The 15,985-nt window shown below is 38.5% G+C and overlaps 1 long non-coding RNA gene across 4 annotated transcripts in view; it reads right to left on the reverse strand.

The window, feature by feature from the left end:
• The window catches only part of LOC118677043, a 54,804-nt gene that overhangs the window by 10,927 nt on the left and 27,892 nt on the right, over positions 1-15,985 (reverse strand). For all 4 annotated transcript variants that reach the window (XR_004974309.1, XR_004974308.1, XR_004974307.1 and 1 more), the window contains exons 2-4: positions 11,666-11,780; positions 10,870-11,015; positions 10,650-10,706 (exon numbers count right to left, since the gene is read on the reverse strand). This is a non-coding gene — a long non-coding RNA (uncharacterized LOC118677043). The remainder of the gene's footprint in view (positions 1-10,649; positions 10,707-10,869; positions 11,016-11,665; positions 11,781-15,985) is intronic.

Genomic DNA, 15,985 nt, shown 5'->3' on the forward strand with positions numbered 1-15,985 from the left:
AATACAAAGATAGATTACTTATATAAATATTTAAATATATAATATCCATTATGATATCCAAAATAATTTCTTATTATTTTATTGTTTACTTGATTTCTTAGAAACTCAAGTACATATGTGACTATCTCCTATAATTTATTGTCTTTTGTAATGTTTTATACTGTTCAAATTTGTGATTTCTTAAAATGTTATTAAACCAATAAACATTATATACTTTATTTCAAACTCATCTTTTCTCTATCTTATCTTTGTTAACATAATAGGACATTGATGTGAATAACTTATTTAACATTACACATCTTCTTGAAATTTATTTTGAATATTTCCATTTATAATTAATAGTTAATGTTTTAATTATATCAATGCTTTTCATTGGCCCGAGAAGGAACTTAAGAATTTCTGAGAACCTAAATTGTGTTTGTCTCTTGATTAGTTGATACCCATGTTCAAGTTCTATTTCTATTTTTAAATTTATTTACATTTAATTTTCAATTATAGTTGACATACAATATTATATTATTTTCAGACGTATAACATAGTGATTAGACATATTTTTATTTTAAAAATAATATACATGTGGCATATTTTCTGGCTTTCTGTATATTGAAATATTTTCTTTCTTCCCTCCTTCCTCTCTTCCTCCCTCCCTCTCTCCCTCCCTCCTTTCCTCCCTCCCTCCCTCCCTTCCTTTCTTCCTTCCTTCTTTTCTTCCTTCTTTCTTTCCTTTTTCTTTCTTTCTTTCTTTTGTGCCCTGACTGGGAATTGAACCAGTGGCCACTCTGTTCCTGGGTCAACAATCAACCATTGAGCCACACCTTGCCATGTGAAGTATTTTTTTGATATTAAAAAAAAAATGAAATACGTCATTACTAAATAAACATTGTCTCTTTTCCTAAAAATATATGAAATAACCCTTTATTATTTTCATTCAAAGGAATCATAATTTCAGTTTGTTAATTGTTTTGTATATAGTAGAAGGTTTTTGCTTTTTTGGTGTCTTGTTTTTGTTTTTTTTTTACCTCAAAAAATAAACATTGTGAATCTTTCAATTTGCCTTTGCAGTTATTATTTTTAGCCTTGATCTTATTTACTTTCTATTCTTAGGGAATCATGTGTCCTTTAAAACTATAAACTTTTATTTCATCACTTTAATATCTGTCCTTGATTATTCTTCATAGGGGAGATTTTCTCAGATTTGCATCTAGTATTATTTGCTACCCCATAGTTATTTCTTTTCTTTGCTACCTCCAATGCACATTTAAGATCTACTATTGCCATTTGGCTCCCTTTCAGTATGTTCATTCTGAGCCCCTCCTATGTGAGCCCACCGTCCATTTCTTTTTTTTACCTTGTTCTTTTTTATCTTTAGCACCATCCACTGCAGGTATGTTTTAGATATTGTAGCATCTGTTGAAAATAGCTTCAAAAATTTTATCTGGTTGACCCAATGAATACTTCTTAGATTTGCTTGCTCTTTGAAACTTTGACATACTGATCCCTTTTCTATAGTTTTCTTTATTTTAAGTTCTTTCCCAACATTTATCCTTACATGAGAAAAAATATCTATTTGAACACATTATTTACTATACACTGCACACATGTCTTTTTCTTGGTTTCATTGTAGGTCCATTGAATGTTCTTAGACCTTCAAATAGAGATGTGACAAATATGAATAATTCTCAGTAAAAGTATCAGGTTTTAGTTCAACATTGTAAATTAACCTGAAACCATTTGAAACCACTATCAGAATCTGTGGGACTATGAAGCAGTAGATAAAGAAACAAACTTTCAATCACCATCATATTGAGAACAGAACTCCCATTATCTCTAATTCCTTATTTGGTCTATATTTTAATTATGAAAACTGAAGTTCCCTGGAGATAATCTTATCTCCTTAAGACCTACCACCTTTACAAATCTCTAACAATATTTTTCTATGATTGAATGTAAGAATGGAGTCAATGGAAACATCTCAAGAGTGGTACTCACATCCAAAAAGAGAATCCTTTTGCTGTCTGTCTTCACAATGATTTTTACATAAAGATGTGAGGGGCTCTAGTATCACTGAAGAAGTTCTGTATATACTGGAAAAATTCCTGCCCACCATTACATTTACTCAAATAACTCTTAAATATCTTTCATATCTTTGCTTAGATCTTACCATAACCTCCTAAAGACAATATTTTTGAATTTCCCTATATCAAATTAAGTGCTCCTTATTTTCTACCATAGTAACCTATAATTATTCCTATTGCATCCTTAGCGCTTTTCATTGAAAATTCCTTAGTAATTGTCAATCTTGAGTTCAGTGGAAATGCCTGAAATAGCATTGCATTACTAACAGCAATAATATATGTTCGATAAACAGGAATTAATTGAATAGATGAGAGAACTGCTAGCTAGATGTCAGATTCCATTTTAAATCCCAATATCAGCAACTAATTTCAATCTCCAAGGATGTGGGAAATGATGAAGGCTAGGGGCTCAGAAATTTCTAGTCAATCAGAGGTATGGGGTGGGAGTTGAAGGGGACCATGAAGAGATGTGGGTGGGAATGTCTGCGGCTTCAGCTAGCATCTCATTTGTATTGAGAATCCTATTGCTCTTATGCCAAAGACCCCAGACTCCACATACAATGATGACAAAACCAGGGGGAAAGTCTGAAACTGAAAACCAGACACTAAAAATTGGAGATAAAGTGCACTGGGTTCTAAAAACCTGGAAGATACATTTTCCTGGACTAGTTCACTACTTAAAGAAATGAGTTTGTGGCTTCGAGCTACAGGTAAACAGCTAGGCTTCATGAATTACAGGTGTACATACTGTTCCTTAGGGCCCAGAATTTAAATTCATACCACTGAACAGTTTTTAAAGGCTTTAACACATTATTTTGTTTGTATGCAAATGAGAGCTGCTAATTTCAAATGAGTCTTAACTATTTATTTAAATAGTCCCGAAGGATCTCTACTTGAAAACAATTTGCTAGCAGTTATTTCAAGTACTATACTCACATGGAGAAAAATAAACTGTGTTTTAAATTAATTTGGTAACTTGAGTTACCAGCTCCAGCATATCTACAATTAATCTGAATCAGAGATTCTACTGCCATTGCATTCTTCTTTTCTCTTTTTTAACCTGAAAAATTTTTTTTTTGTTAATCATCACCTGAAGATAATTTTTGCATTGATTTTTATTTTTTATTTACTTATTTCTTTTTAAAAAATGTTTTTATTTATTTTAGAGAAAGAAGAAGGGAGAGGAATAGAGAGATAGAAACATCAATGAAATAGAGAATCATCGTGGCTGCCCCCCCACTGGGGCGTCGAACCTGCAATCTGGGCATGTGCCCTGACCAGGAATCAAATTGATAACCTCTTGGTTCATGGGTCAGTGCTCAACCACTGAGCAACACAGGCCGGGATCCATGGACTTTTAGATTTTTAGAGAGAGTTTAAGGGATGGAGGTAGGGGAAAAGAGAGAGAGAGAGAGAGAGAGAGAGAGAGAGAGAGAGAGAGAGAGAGAGAGAGAGAGAGAGACGTGTGAGAGCCACATTGATTGGTTTCCTCCCCCACGCACTCTTACAGAGGTGGAGATCTAACCTGCAACCCAAGTATGTGTACTTGACCAGGAATCCAACCTGGGACCCTAAGATGTGGGGGCCAATGCTCCAGCTACTGAGAACACCAGCCAGGGTTTAACCCGAATTTAAGAATTTGAAGTGAAAATGAAAATGTCTTAGACACAAACACATAATAAAATTTATTGCAGTTAGTAAAAATCCTTTATATAAACTACCTCATTTGAGCCAGACAAGTATATGACTTAATATATAGTCAACATGTAAAGTATATATTATTAATATGCTTACTTAGAAGATAAGGTAAATGAAGATTAAGTGTTTAAGAAACTTGCCCCAGTTGGGAGAGCTGCAACTCCATCCTGCAAATTAGGATATAACCATAGTGACTCTAAATGATCTTGTTTTCGGGGTTGCCACATTGCATAATTTCTGGTGACCCCCATTCACTTTATAAAGGCATTCAATAATCCTAATTGGCTGACCATGTTTAAGACAATTGAAATATTTACTGTCCTCATGTAATCCATTTTTGTAACAGCAAAGGCCATGCATTAATATTCTGAACTTGACTAAGGTCTACATTATTCTCAGCATTTCAAGGTAACAGAATAGTTCGTTTGTTTTTCCAAAAAGAGGGGAAACACCATCCCATTGAATAAAATCTCATTGATCCTACCTGGAATCTAAATTTAAGGTTTTTTCATTAGAATCACAGATCTAGAGGTGGAAGAGAATTTAGAGTTCATTTAGCACAATTCCTAATTTTGCACTAGACAATGTTGAGAGCTAGGGTCTAAAACGACTGGGTAAAGTTTTCACAATTAGGTTATGGAAGAACCAGAACACACACACACACACACACACACACACACACACACACACACAAATTGGTCTATTGACTCATTCTAGATTTTTCATAACAACTGCTTTATATGCTATTTGCTAAATTGTATCAGCATTTTACAAATATTTTTTCAAGTAATTACTGAGATAAAGCTCTCTTCCGATCCTTCAGAGCCAACTTAGCTTCAGTAAAACAAATATAGTTTATAGCCAAGTATTAAAAAAGAAGTTATTTTCTGGAGAGCACCTAGCAAATAACAAGTGCTCAAATTTGTATTAATGACATGAAAGGGTAGATATAATGAATGGTAGAGAAGCATCCAAAATTATATAAGTGGTTTTATTCCTACTAAATATCTAATAAAGTAAATATGTGAAGGGAAACACATTTATAAAGAAAAAATATGAAGTATTATGTTGAAAATTATGTTAAAGTTTTCCATGAGGACACAGACTGTATCTATATATATACACACACATATATATATATATATATATATAAGCCTAAGCAACTATTAAGACCAGACAACTAGCCGGTAGCTATGATGCGCACTGACCACCAGGGGGCAGACGTTCAACGCAGGAGCTGCCCCCTGGTGGTCAGTGCACTCCCACAGCCAACCTCCCACGGTCCTTCCCCTCAGCTGGCCAGCTCAATTGGGACTGGGTGAGACGGCCCTACTCAGCCGTGAAGGACTCCAGCCGTGCACAAATTTGTGCACCAGGCCTCTAGTGTTGTATAATATATGTGTGTTTTCTGCCTGATTTGGACAAAACAGTAACATGATTTTAGTCAAATTGCTTAACTTGGATATCAGTTTCCTCATTTTCAAAATGTATATATTAATTAAAATAATCTCCCAGTGCCTTGACTGGGTGGCTCAATTGATTGGAGAGTTGTTCCATACACTAAAAGTTGTAGATTCCATTCCCACTCAGGGCATATACCTAGGTTTCGGGTTCCATCCCAGGTTAGGGAGACAACTGATTAATGTTAATGCTTCTCTCTCACGTTGATATCTCTCTTTCTCCCTTCCTCTCCCTATAAAATCAATAAAAACATATCCTTGGATAATTATATACATACAAACATATCCTTGGATAATTATATACATACAAATTTGTGCACGGATAGGGTTCTAAGGGGTGGGGGTGGTGGGGATGCGATCAGCCTTCTGGGTGGGCGATGGGATACCCTTGCAGGCCCAGGATCCGGATCAGTCCCACTGATGTTTGTGTCAGTTTTCAGGAGCTATCTGCACCCACTTTTATATCCTTTCTTCCTTGTGGAGTGTCTAGGGAGGGGAAGCGGCCATGAGCCTGACTTCCAGGAGTCTGGCAGTGCGGTCAGGATTGTGTCTGCGGCACTGGTCTGTTGGTGCCTGGCCCGTTCTCCAGAGATTGGACCTGCAGGACTACTGAGGGAGTGAGTGGCTGTCGCCGGGTTGGTGGGCCATCAGGACAGGTCTGTCAGCTGAGTGATGCTCCCTTTGTGGGAACACACTAACCACCAGGGGCAGCTCATGTGTCTGCCCGCTCGTGGTCAGTGCATGTCATAGCGACCAGTTATAATGGTCACCTAGGCTTTGATACATATAGAGACCCTAGGATTGCATCGTCTTGTATATCCATCCAATGAGCAACGTGAAAATAAAGACCATATAGACAATGCCGTGGAACATTTTATAGGCCAAGCCTAGAAGTGGCACACATCACTTCTCCCCACATCCCGTTGGTAAGGAATTAGCATATATATTATATGACCCCTGCATAGGTACAAAGGAAGCTGAAACTAAAAGGATGTAAATTTTATGTAAAAGGTTTCTTCACTGATATATGAGTGTGGGCATATCATGTTGATTTCTATAATAGCCGACACAAAACTTCTAGCATTTTAGCCTAATTGAGAGCTATCCCTTGCCTGAGTTACTCTCCCATGACTTAGGGCGGGGAAGGATTAGTTTCTCATCTGCGCATTTATTCAGGGACCCCAGATTCTTCCAACTAGTAAGCCTCTTGGAGAGCAGTAGTACTCAAACTGTCAAATGTCTGAGAATCACCTGGAGGGCTTGCTGAAGCAGATTTTTGACCTACTCTCAAGTTTCTCATTCAGTGATTTTAGGTTGGGGCCCAAGAGTTTTCATTAATAACAGTTTTCTGGATGATGTGGGTGTTGTGATAGTATAAATTTGGGAATCACAATTTGATATCCTTTGTGTTTATTCTTGTTAACTACTTCCATACCCCAGTCTTCGATAGTCTCTAACAAGTCGTAGCAAAAGACATGGAAGGTCTTGGGATATTTATGGGTCAGGCCTGGAAGTGGCATATCTGACTCTGCCCACATTCCACTGGTATTCCACTGTACGGCCCCTGCCTAGGTGCACACAAAGGGGGCTGAAAGTAGCAAGATGCCAAGGAAAGTGAAAACTCACAAATGTTAGTGAGTGTTAACATTCTTAGTCACAACTGGTGTGTACACATCATTAAATTATTTATAATGATAAAAGCAATTTATTAAGGTTTTCTTTAGTATTGATATAACCGGGAAGAAATCTAAATTATACAGCTATTTCACTGTCATTAGAATTCATTTATCATCTATTAGGCAAGGGAATAATAAATTAGAAATGTCATTGACTCCCCGAGGAAGCACATTGATAACATTGATTGAAAACTGTGATGCTAATGCTTGTCGATTTTTAAATATTCTTTAAGATTAAAAATAAATTTAAAGAAAGGTAAAGAAAAGAAATTGCACTTAAGTGTCAATAAGAAAATAGTACAACTCAAATTCAGTAGTTCCCTCAAGTGACTTTCATGACAGAGAGATCCGTGTGTGAAATTAAACAGCATGTGCCATTTGTTGAGGATTTTTCCATGGGTTGTATTTTTCTTAGTGTAATCTGAGCTTTTCAACCATGTTTTCACTGCTCCATTTATAATTTTTCCTATATTTATTTACTCAAATATATTATTCTTCATGTCATAGTGCCAAGAAATCTGGTTAGTAAAAATGCCAGATTCTTTTATTTGATTTTATTTGATTTCATTAGGGACCATCCGCCTAGCTGCTTAAGTGCCTGACTACCGTTTGCAGTTAAACATTCATTAAGGAATCCCCAGTGGGTTCATTTGTTTCACTGAGGTCCAATTACAGTGCCACAAAAGCAGTTTTTGTAGCAATTAGCTGATTTTTCCTGTTTATGTTCTGTCTCTTTAGGAAGAGGACTAGCTTGTGGAGGTCAGATTTTTAATTAGGCACGATTTAGGGCCAATAAGAAAACTGATAATTTACTAAATGGCTGTGGTGGACTTAACAGCTCAAGAAAGAGGTAAATAACGCAACAGGGACCCCAGGACTCTGTTTTCCTGGTGAGCAGAGCTCAGAGCCACACAATGTAAGGAATAGATTATGTGTTAAGTGGTTGTCATTGATGCTAATGTGCCATGCAGGGCAGGTGTCTTAACCTCAGGTGCCATCAGGATTAGTCATTGGTAGTGGCTCTGTTCTTGGTAGCATTTCATGAAAGAGAGGGATTCGCTTTTATTCTATTTCCACAAATTTGGTCTGAGAAAGAAACATTTGATAACTAATGCAAGAATATATAATTATCAAAATGCTAGGGTATAATCTACAACAGTACCCTAAAATGACACTAACTGTGAGATTAGCATTCAAAGTGTTATATTTCATATGTGAATTCCTCCAGTACCTCAGAATGTGACTGTATTTGGACACAGGGTCTTTAAAGATGTAATTAAGGTTAAATGCGGTCATTTGGGGTATGGCCTAATCCAATAAGACTAAGGTCTTTATAAGAAGAGATTAGGACACAGATTCACACAGCCGGAAAACCATGTGAAGACATAGGGAGAAGAGAGCCATCTACAGGCCAAGAGAAAAGGTTTCAAGAAACCAACCCTTTTAACATCTCTTGATCTTGGCCTTGTAGCCTCCTGAACTGTGAGGAAAGCAACTTCTGTTGTGTAAGCTACCTAGTCTGTGGTACAGTCGTCTCCCTTCTTTGAGGGAGTTACGCTCCATGACCCCTAGTGGATGCCTGAAGCCACCAATGGTACGGAGCCATCTAGGTATCTTTTTGGTCATTTCTTCCACCCACAAATTTAATGCCTTTTTCATTTTCACTAAGCACTTTCCATGCACTGTGGGGTAACATTTGCAGTTTGAAGTGCTACAGCAAAACTAGCATAATGTCTTTTTTCTTGCTCACAATTTAAAGGCTAGACGATTTGAGCAACCTCCACATACCAATTTTTCCCCCTTCTCTTATTAAGTCAATAACTTTCACATTTTTACTTAAAGGAGACACTTTATGGATTCTCTTTGGCATACCCAAATTGCCAGAATTACTACTTTTGCACTTTGGGGCCATTGTTAAGTAAAATAAAGGTTACTTGAATACAGTACCATACTACTGTGACAGTTGATCTGACTACCAAGAGTGCCACCAAGTGACTAATGAGGAAGAAGCACAAACAGAAGATACACTAGCCCTGGCTGCTTTGGCTCAGGGGATAGAGCATTGGCCTGCGAACTGAAGGGTCCCGGGTTCGGTTCCGGTCAAGGGCACATGCAGGGTTGTGGGGCTCGATCCCCGGTAGGGGGCGTGCAGGAGGCGGCCAATCGATGATTCTCTCATCATTGATGTTTCTATCTCTCTCCCTCTCCCTTTCTCTCTGAAATCAATATACAGTGGGGCCTTGACTTACGAGTTTAATTCGTTCCGTGATGGAGCTTGTAACTCAAATTATCGATATGTCAAATCAAAAGTGAACGAGTGAGACACGTGATGCTGGGCTGATGTTGTGGCGTTCACTGTGATGTTCGCTGCACCAACTAGCGGTGGGGTATCTGAAACTGGCTCGTAACCCGAATTTTAGCTCGCAACTCAAAGCAAAAAATCGGCCAAGAGACGGCTCGTATCTCGAAAACTCGTTAGTCGGGACACCCGTAAGTCAAGGCCCCACTGTATGTAATATATATATATATATATATATATATATATATATATATATATATATATATATATATATATTAGACAAAGAGTGATTTATACCCAGGTGGGATGGACTAGAGGTGGCTAGAGAATTTATTACACTACTCAGTACAACAAATAACTTAAAAGTTATGAATTGTTTATTTCTGGAATTTTCTACTTCATACTTTTGGATTGCTGTTGATCCCAGATAAATTAAATTATGGAAAGTGAAACTGTGGATAAGGGGGAACTACTATACTTTGTTAATAGCAGCCCTAACAAACTAATCCAAAGACCTAATAGAGGAATTTGAGTAATCATATTTAGATAATAAACATATATTATTATATGTATTCTCATTAATATCCCAAATCTATGGCATCAAAGGATAGCTCCAAAAAAGATTTGTATTCAGATTTTCCTATCCAGTCATCTGGACAAGTCAAGTCAATTTACAACTATTATTTCTGTAATCTTAAGAAAATCAACAATGTGTGAATCAAAGAAGTTCTACTAGCTATAGGTGCTTCTGCTCCAAATTGTGTTAAAGGACAATGTTTTTTGGAAATTCAAGAAGGAAAAAACAAATTAAAAAATAGACAGTTGGGAAGATTTACACAGGCATTAACTTGTAAGAAGATATACACATTATGATATATGCATTTATTAAAATGAAATACTAAAAACAGTGAATGATACTAGTGACATATCTATTAAGTTAGTGTTAAGGCTACAATGAAGCACATTTTTATTCACTAAAACCTTTTCTTTCCTATCTTTCTTATAATTTCAAAAACATGCTTGCAAATTTGTTTTACTTTATCAAGATAATATTCCTTCTTATGGATTCTTTTTCACTGTCCGAAAATTTGTCAAAATGTCTGCTGGATTTTATAATTTGGAGTTTTTAATTTCCATATCCTGGTTCCTTGATCCTGAGACCGAGAGTAACTTTGATCTTTGAGAAGCTTTAGGGAGCTTCTATTTAATGTATTGGTCATAGATGAGTAAGTAGTCCTCAAATATTTTATCAGGCCCTTGATAACTTCATGCTGAAGCCCCCTTCCCCCTCACAAGGCCTCTCCCACAGCCTCAGCCCACCCCTCCACAGGGAGACAGGCTGTACTTCCTCAGAGCTCTTCCCCAGACTTCACCATAGAGAAAAGATGCAAACAGAGCTCCACCTCTGTCATGCCCTCGCATTACCTTTCTTTTTACTTACCAATAGTTCCTTTTACATAAGCCAGATATGACATTCTTGAACACCAGCATTAAAACCCTACAGAGGAAGAATTGGTACATAACCTTAATGCTCACATGCAGGAATGCTAGTAGGATGACCTAAGTGAGTTTTAGTAAGAATGAATGTCTTTCTCATTCTCTCCTCCCCCCCCCCCCCCCCCCCCCCCGCTTCTCCCTCCAGTCGTAACAGACAAAAATACCTCAAAATATTTTGGTTATTCCTTCCCCTGGCATGTGGCACTGTTTCTGCTGAGTAGACTCTTCAAGAAAGGAATCTTGGCCTGTATTCTCAGGACAACATTGTTTCCTGGACACTCTTCTTTTCATGATGCAACCACACTGCAAACTGAAAGCATGATCATCTTTTCCAAAGAAATTAGAGAAGTAAAGTAATTATCCAATTGACTCAGAGGGATATAACAAAGAAGAATCCAGAATTCATGTACCTATTTACTCATGTACTAGTATTCTATTTATGAATCTTAACAAGCGTTACATGATTTAATATATGCCTGTAAGAGAAAGTCTTGAGGAGAAGGGATATCTGACAGATTTAAAAAAGTTTTTCTGAGAATAATAAACCACAGATTTAAACTAGATCTAATTCTTTTATCAGGTGACTATTGACACTAAAGAAAAAATAATAAGAACACTTGGAAAACTTAATATCACTTAGAGCAGTGTTAGAACTCAATAGATACTTATGGGATGGTTTAAATGGTTCCAACAGAAAAAAAAAAGAAAGAAAAAAAGAAACTCATGAATATTTCCATTAGGAATGACTGTTACTGGGAAATATAATTCATTAGACTGTCTCAGGAATAAAGCAAACCCGATTGATGCAGGATTCAAAAGAGCATTGTAAAGCTAGGAAATGGAGTTCCTATTTTGGAGCAGGATAGTGCAACCCAAATGAGCCCTCTATGCTATGTTTACTAAATTTGTACTTATGAAATAACCCACAACCACTAAATTTTTCTTTTCTTTAATACTTACTGTGCCATTTTCCAGGGGTAGTTTTTCTGTTCATATTTCTCTAGTGGGCCGTCAACTGTTACTTATTAAGGAATCCATCCCATTCTATAAATTTGCAACTGTCGATCACCAGCCCCTGGATATTAAGGAAAGCAACAAAAAGATTACTCAAATTGTATCTAAAATAAGAGAAATTTTGTTCCGAATAAAGAGTCAAATAGCCTCTCATAATAAGCTGTTTAAACTTTAGTATTTCACTTTTTCTTTATACTTTTGGGGTATTTGTAAGACTTTTTGTCTCTTGGTTCCCAATTGTTTCCTAATCTTCCCAAAACAATTTCAATTTATAGTCATTGACCTGCCATTTTTGGGGAACAATGCCATCTTTAATTTGTAAACACATAGCTGTTTATACAATAAATAATAAGCTCGTGGTGCTTATAGAAATTCTAGGTAAATGTCTGTCAGTCAGGTCAGGAAATTGTTTCCCTCTAACTATGGCTTCCATGGGGAAGCACGTGAGGGCCTGGCACCAAACAAGAGCCATCAACAGGATCTTCCCATTCAAGTGGAAAGGGCTGGTACATATGTTAATTTTGAAACTGGAGCCCTTCTGACTTGAAATTCTTTCCGGAGGGTAATTAATAATCATCAGTCACAAAAGAAACTTTGTACAAACAATGAGTGGCACTAAACTCCCTATAGGCCCCACACAAACATATGGCTTTCAGAGAACCCAGCTGACAAAGAAAAGGAGAGTGGGTCTTCCAAAGTTATAGGTAGAATTTGAACCATCAGCCTCTGCCTTTTTTGTTGTTGTGGTTCAGTGCTTTCACGTCGGTAACTTCTATTATCACCAATATAGTAACTTTAGTTAGTTGGTCTTTTGGACACAAGTTTTACATTATCTGTAAACCAAGATGTTTTAGGTAGAATGCAACATTAGTAATCCTGCTCTTAAAAAGTAGTACAGAAAAGTCAAAACTTTGACCTTTCCAACAATCTTTACAGGAAGTAAATACAAACACATTCAGATATATTTTATTGGTTTATCTAGGATACAAGCAATGCTCTTTTGAATCCTGGATCAATCTGGTTTGCTTTGTTCCTATAAGAGACAGCCCAGCCCTTGCCGGTTTGGCTCACTGGACTGAGCATCTGCCTGCAGACTGAAGGGTCCTGGGTTTGATTCCGGTCAAGGGCACATGCTGGGGTTGTGGGCTCGATCCCCAGTAAGGGGCATGCAGGAGGCAGCCGATCAATGATTCTCTCTCATCATTGGTGTTTCTATCTCTCTCTCCCTTCCTTTCTGATATCAATAAAAATATATTTTAAAAAAGAGACAGCCCAATGAATTATATTTTCTAATCACAGTCATTCCTTGTAGAAATCTTCATAAACTTTCTTTCAACAAGTGTTAAAGCATACTTGAAGTCACATAGGTATGATATTAGGTCACAATATAGGTGAATGCTATTTAGTATTAAGTAGTACATGAAACCCATGCTTTAATATCTCATAGTTTATAATAATAATTTATACCTTTGGAATACATCAAGTTTTGACAAGGTAGTATTTTTGTTATTAAGAAAAATTAGAGATATTTTAGACTTTTTGTAGAGATATTATTAAACTAGCAAATTAAATACAAATAGGCACTTTTTCAAGTCAAAATTATTTAATATTATACTATAAATTTTCAACTACCTGACAGTGAATGATGCAGTACAAATTTATATAGAAAGTGATCCTACCCCTTTTGAAAATATTGAACTCAGCAAAAGCAAACAGACTAAGGCTACTGTGTTGGTTTAACTCTTTGATTATTGTTGCAGGCCAGATTTTATTTTATTTTATTTTTATTATAGAAAGAGGACTCCAAGACCACAAATTACCAGTTCTATTATTTGCCTTAGATATCATGCCAAATTTAACATGTGAATTTTTTCTTTGTTACTTTCTTATAAATTTCAAATGGCCTAAATCATGTTTAAGAACAAAAGCCAAGAATTTCATTTAAAACAGATAGAACTTTGCATTAAAAATTGGAATGGAAAAAACAACCCATAAGCCAAAGTATCATATTCAAGGTGTCTACACATCAACGACCAGTCCTAGCTGGTTTCCAAGTTTGGATCAGAGGGAGCATTCTTGCACCAGCAACTCTTTAATCTAAGACCCTTCATCACCCTCTAGGCCAGTGATGGGCAAACTGCGGCTCGCGAGTCACATGCGGCTCTTTGGCCCCTTGAGTGTGGCTCTTCCACAAAATACCGACTTCTGCGCATGGGCCACAAAGTTTCAATCACACTGAATATGCGCGCCCGCATGTGGTATTTTGTGGAAGAGCCACCCTCAAGGAGCCAAAGAGCCGCATGCGCTTGCGAGCCACAGTTTGCCGACCACTGCCTAGGCTACTGAGTCTGCCTCCAGGTTCTCCTGGTATCTACTCTGCCTCCCCCACTTCAGATAAGTTTTCTAATTGCTTCTAGAGTGGACTTTAAAATTTTAATTAGCTAAATGCTTTATTGGCTTCCTATGTTCCAGAGATAATGACTTAAACCTGGATTCACCTGGAAGATTGTAACTGCTTAGCCTTTTTCTCACGCCACCTTTGTCTCACATCTGGTTTTCATCCATATCTTCCAGCTTCTAGCTCCTCCATTAAGCCAGATTGCCTCTACTTCTGGACCTGGCTCTTTCCTCTGACTGGTGGTTGAATAGAGGGGACCCCAGTTCTGGCAGCCTTTTGGGCTCTCTACTGCCGAAAGCTTGAAGGTCTTTTTCCAAATGCTGTGCTACTGAACACTTGTGTGAGAGGCAATGCAGGGCGTAAAATTTCTCCCACATCCTCTGAGGTACAAGCCTAGCTCTGCTGTTTACTACTGATGTACTGGAATACTTACTTTGCCTCTCTGTACCTCAGGTTCAACAAATATAATGGTGATTATTACAGTACCTCACCCAGAGGATGGTGTGAGGATCAGGAGAGCTAATGGATGTAAAGCTCTTATATCCTGCCTGGTACAGAGTAGACATTACATGTATGTCGATTGTTGTTATTGTTATTATTGTTGTTAATATTACTTTAACCTAAGCTCCAACCAAAACACATACCGCCAAAAGGTTCATAGGCCCCAAAGACCAGGCCCAAAGACAAGTGTCTCATGTATAAGCCAGTTTTGATATTAATGCATAATGACATAGGGAAGGAACAATTTTGAACACATAGAAGAGAATGAGCAAAATTTAATAAAAAAAATTAACACTACACAAAAAAAATAGTGCTATCTCTCTGCATCACACCTGTCTCAGGGTTTCCCATTTCATTAGTGAGGTAAAAATATCCTACCATACCACCCACTGTTTTAATATCATCATAATGGTCTTTCTCATTATAATTCCTACTAGTCGCCCAATGCATGAAATTCATGCACATTAAAAGGGGATTAATTAGAGGAAATATTTTAATATTGCTATTTGCTCTTTCTCTGTAATAGAAGTGTCAGAGATGAAAGAAAATTAGTAAAATGTATATGAAAATCTCCCTCCTGTCAGAATCTGGGGCACACCACGGGACCCAGAGTCAAGTCCCCGCCCATCCATGTGCACCGCAAAATCGTGCGAGACCCAGACCCGGCTGGCTCCCCCGCATTGGGCTAGATCCAGACCTGGCTGGTCCCACCCTTGTCAAGCCCCGCCGGGTGGGTGTGCACAGCCTAAGACCCCCTGGCCTGGCGCCAGGAGGGGGGCACAACCTCATGTCTCCCTTCAAGCCCTGCCAGGCAGAGGGTACGGCCTGAGGTCCCCTGACCAAGGGTGAGGGGAGCAGCCTGAGTTCCCCTGGCCCAGCACTGGGGCGGGGCACACCTTGAGGTCTCCCATCAAGCCCTGCCAGGCAGAGGGCATGGCCTGAGGTCTCCTGTCATGCCCGGCCAGGTGGGGGGCACAGCCTCAGGTTCCCCAGCCTGGCGCCAGGGTGGGGAGTGTGGCCTCAGGCTCCCTGGCCCCGTGCCAGGATGGGGTCATGGCCTGAGGTCCCCTGGCCTGGCATCGGGGTGGGAGGAGCAGCCTGAGGTCCCCCAGCCCAGAACCAGGGCGGGGGGCACACCTTGAGGTCCCCCATTAAGCCCCGCCAGGAGAGTGGTGCGGCCTTAGGTCCCCTGGCCTGGTGCCAGGGCGGGGGGAGTGGCCTGAGGTCCTCTGTCAAGCCCCACGGGGTTGGGGGGACACACAGCCTCAGGCCCCTGCTGATGGCTGATTAAGGCTCCTTAAGGGAACTCGGTCTCAGCTGTGGGTGCAGCCATTTTGTTTTACAGAAACCCCGCCTCTACTGTGGGC

Source organism: Myotis myotis, unplaced genomic scaffold, assembly GCF_014108235.1.
Source record: "Myotis myotis isolate mMyoMyo1 unplaced genomic scaffold, mMyoMyo1.p scaffold_m19_p_2, whole genome shotgun sequence".
In the NCBI taxonomy this organism is placed as follows: Eukaryota; Metazoa; Chordata; class Mammalia; order Chiroptera; family Vespertilionidae; genus Myotis; species Myotis myotis.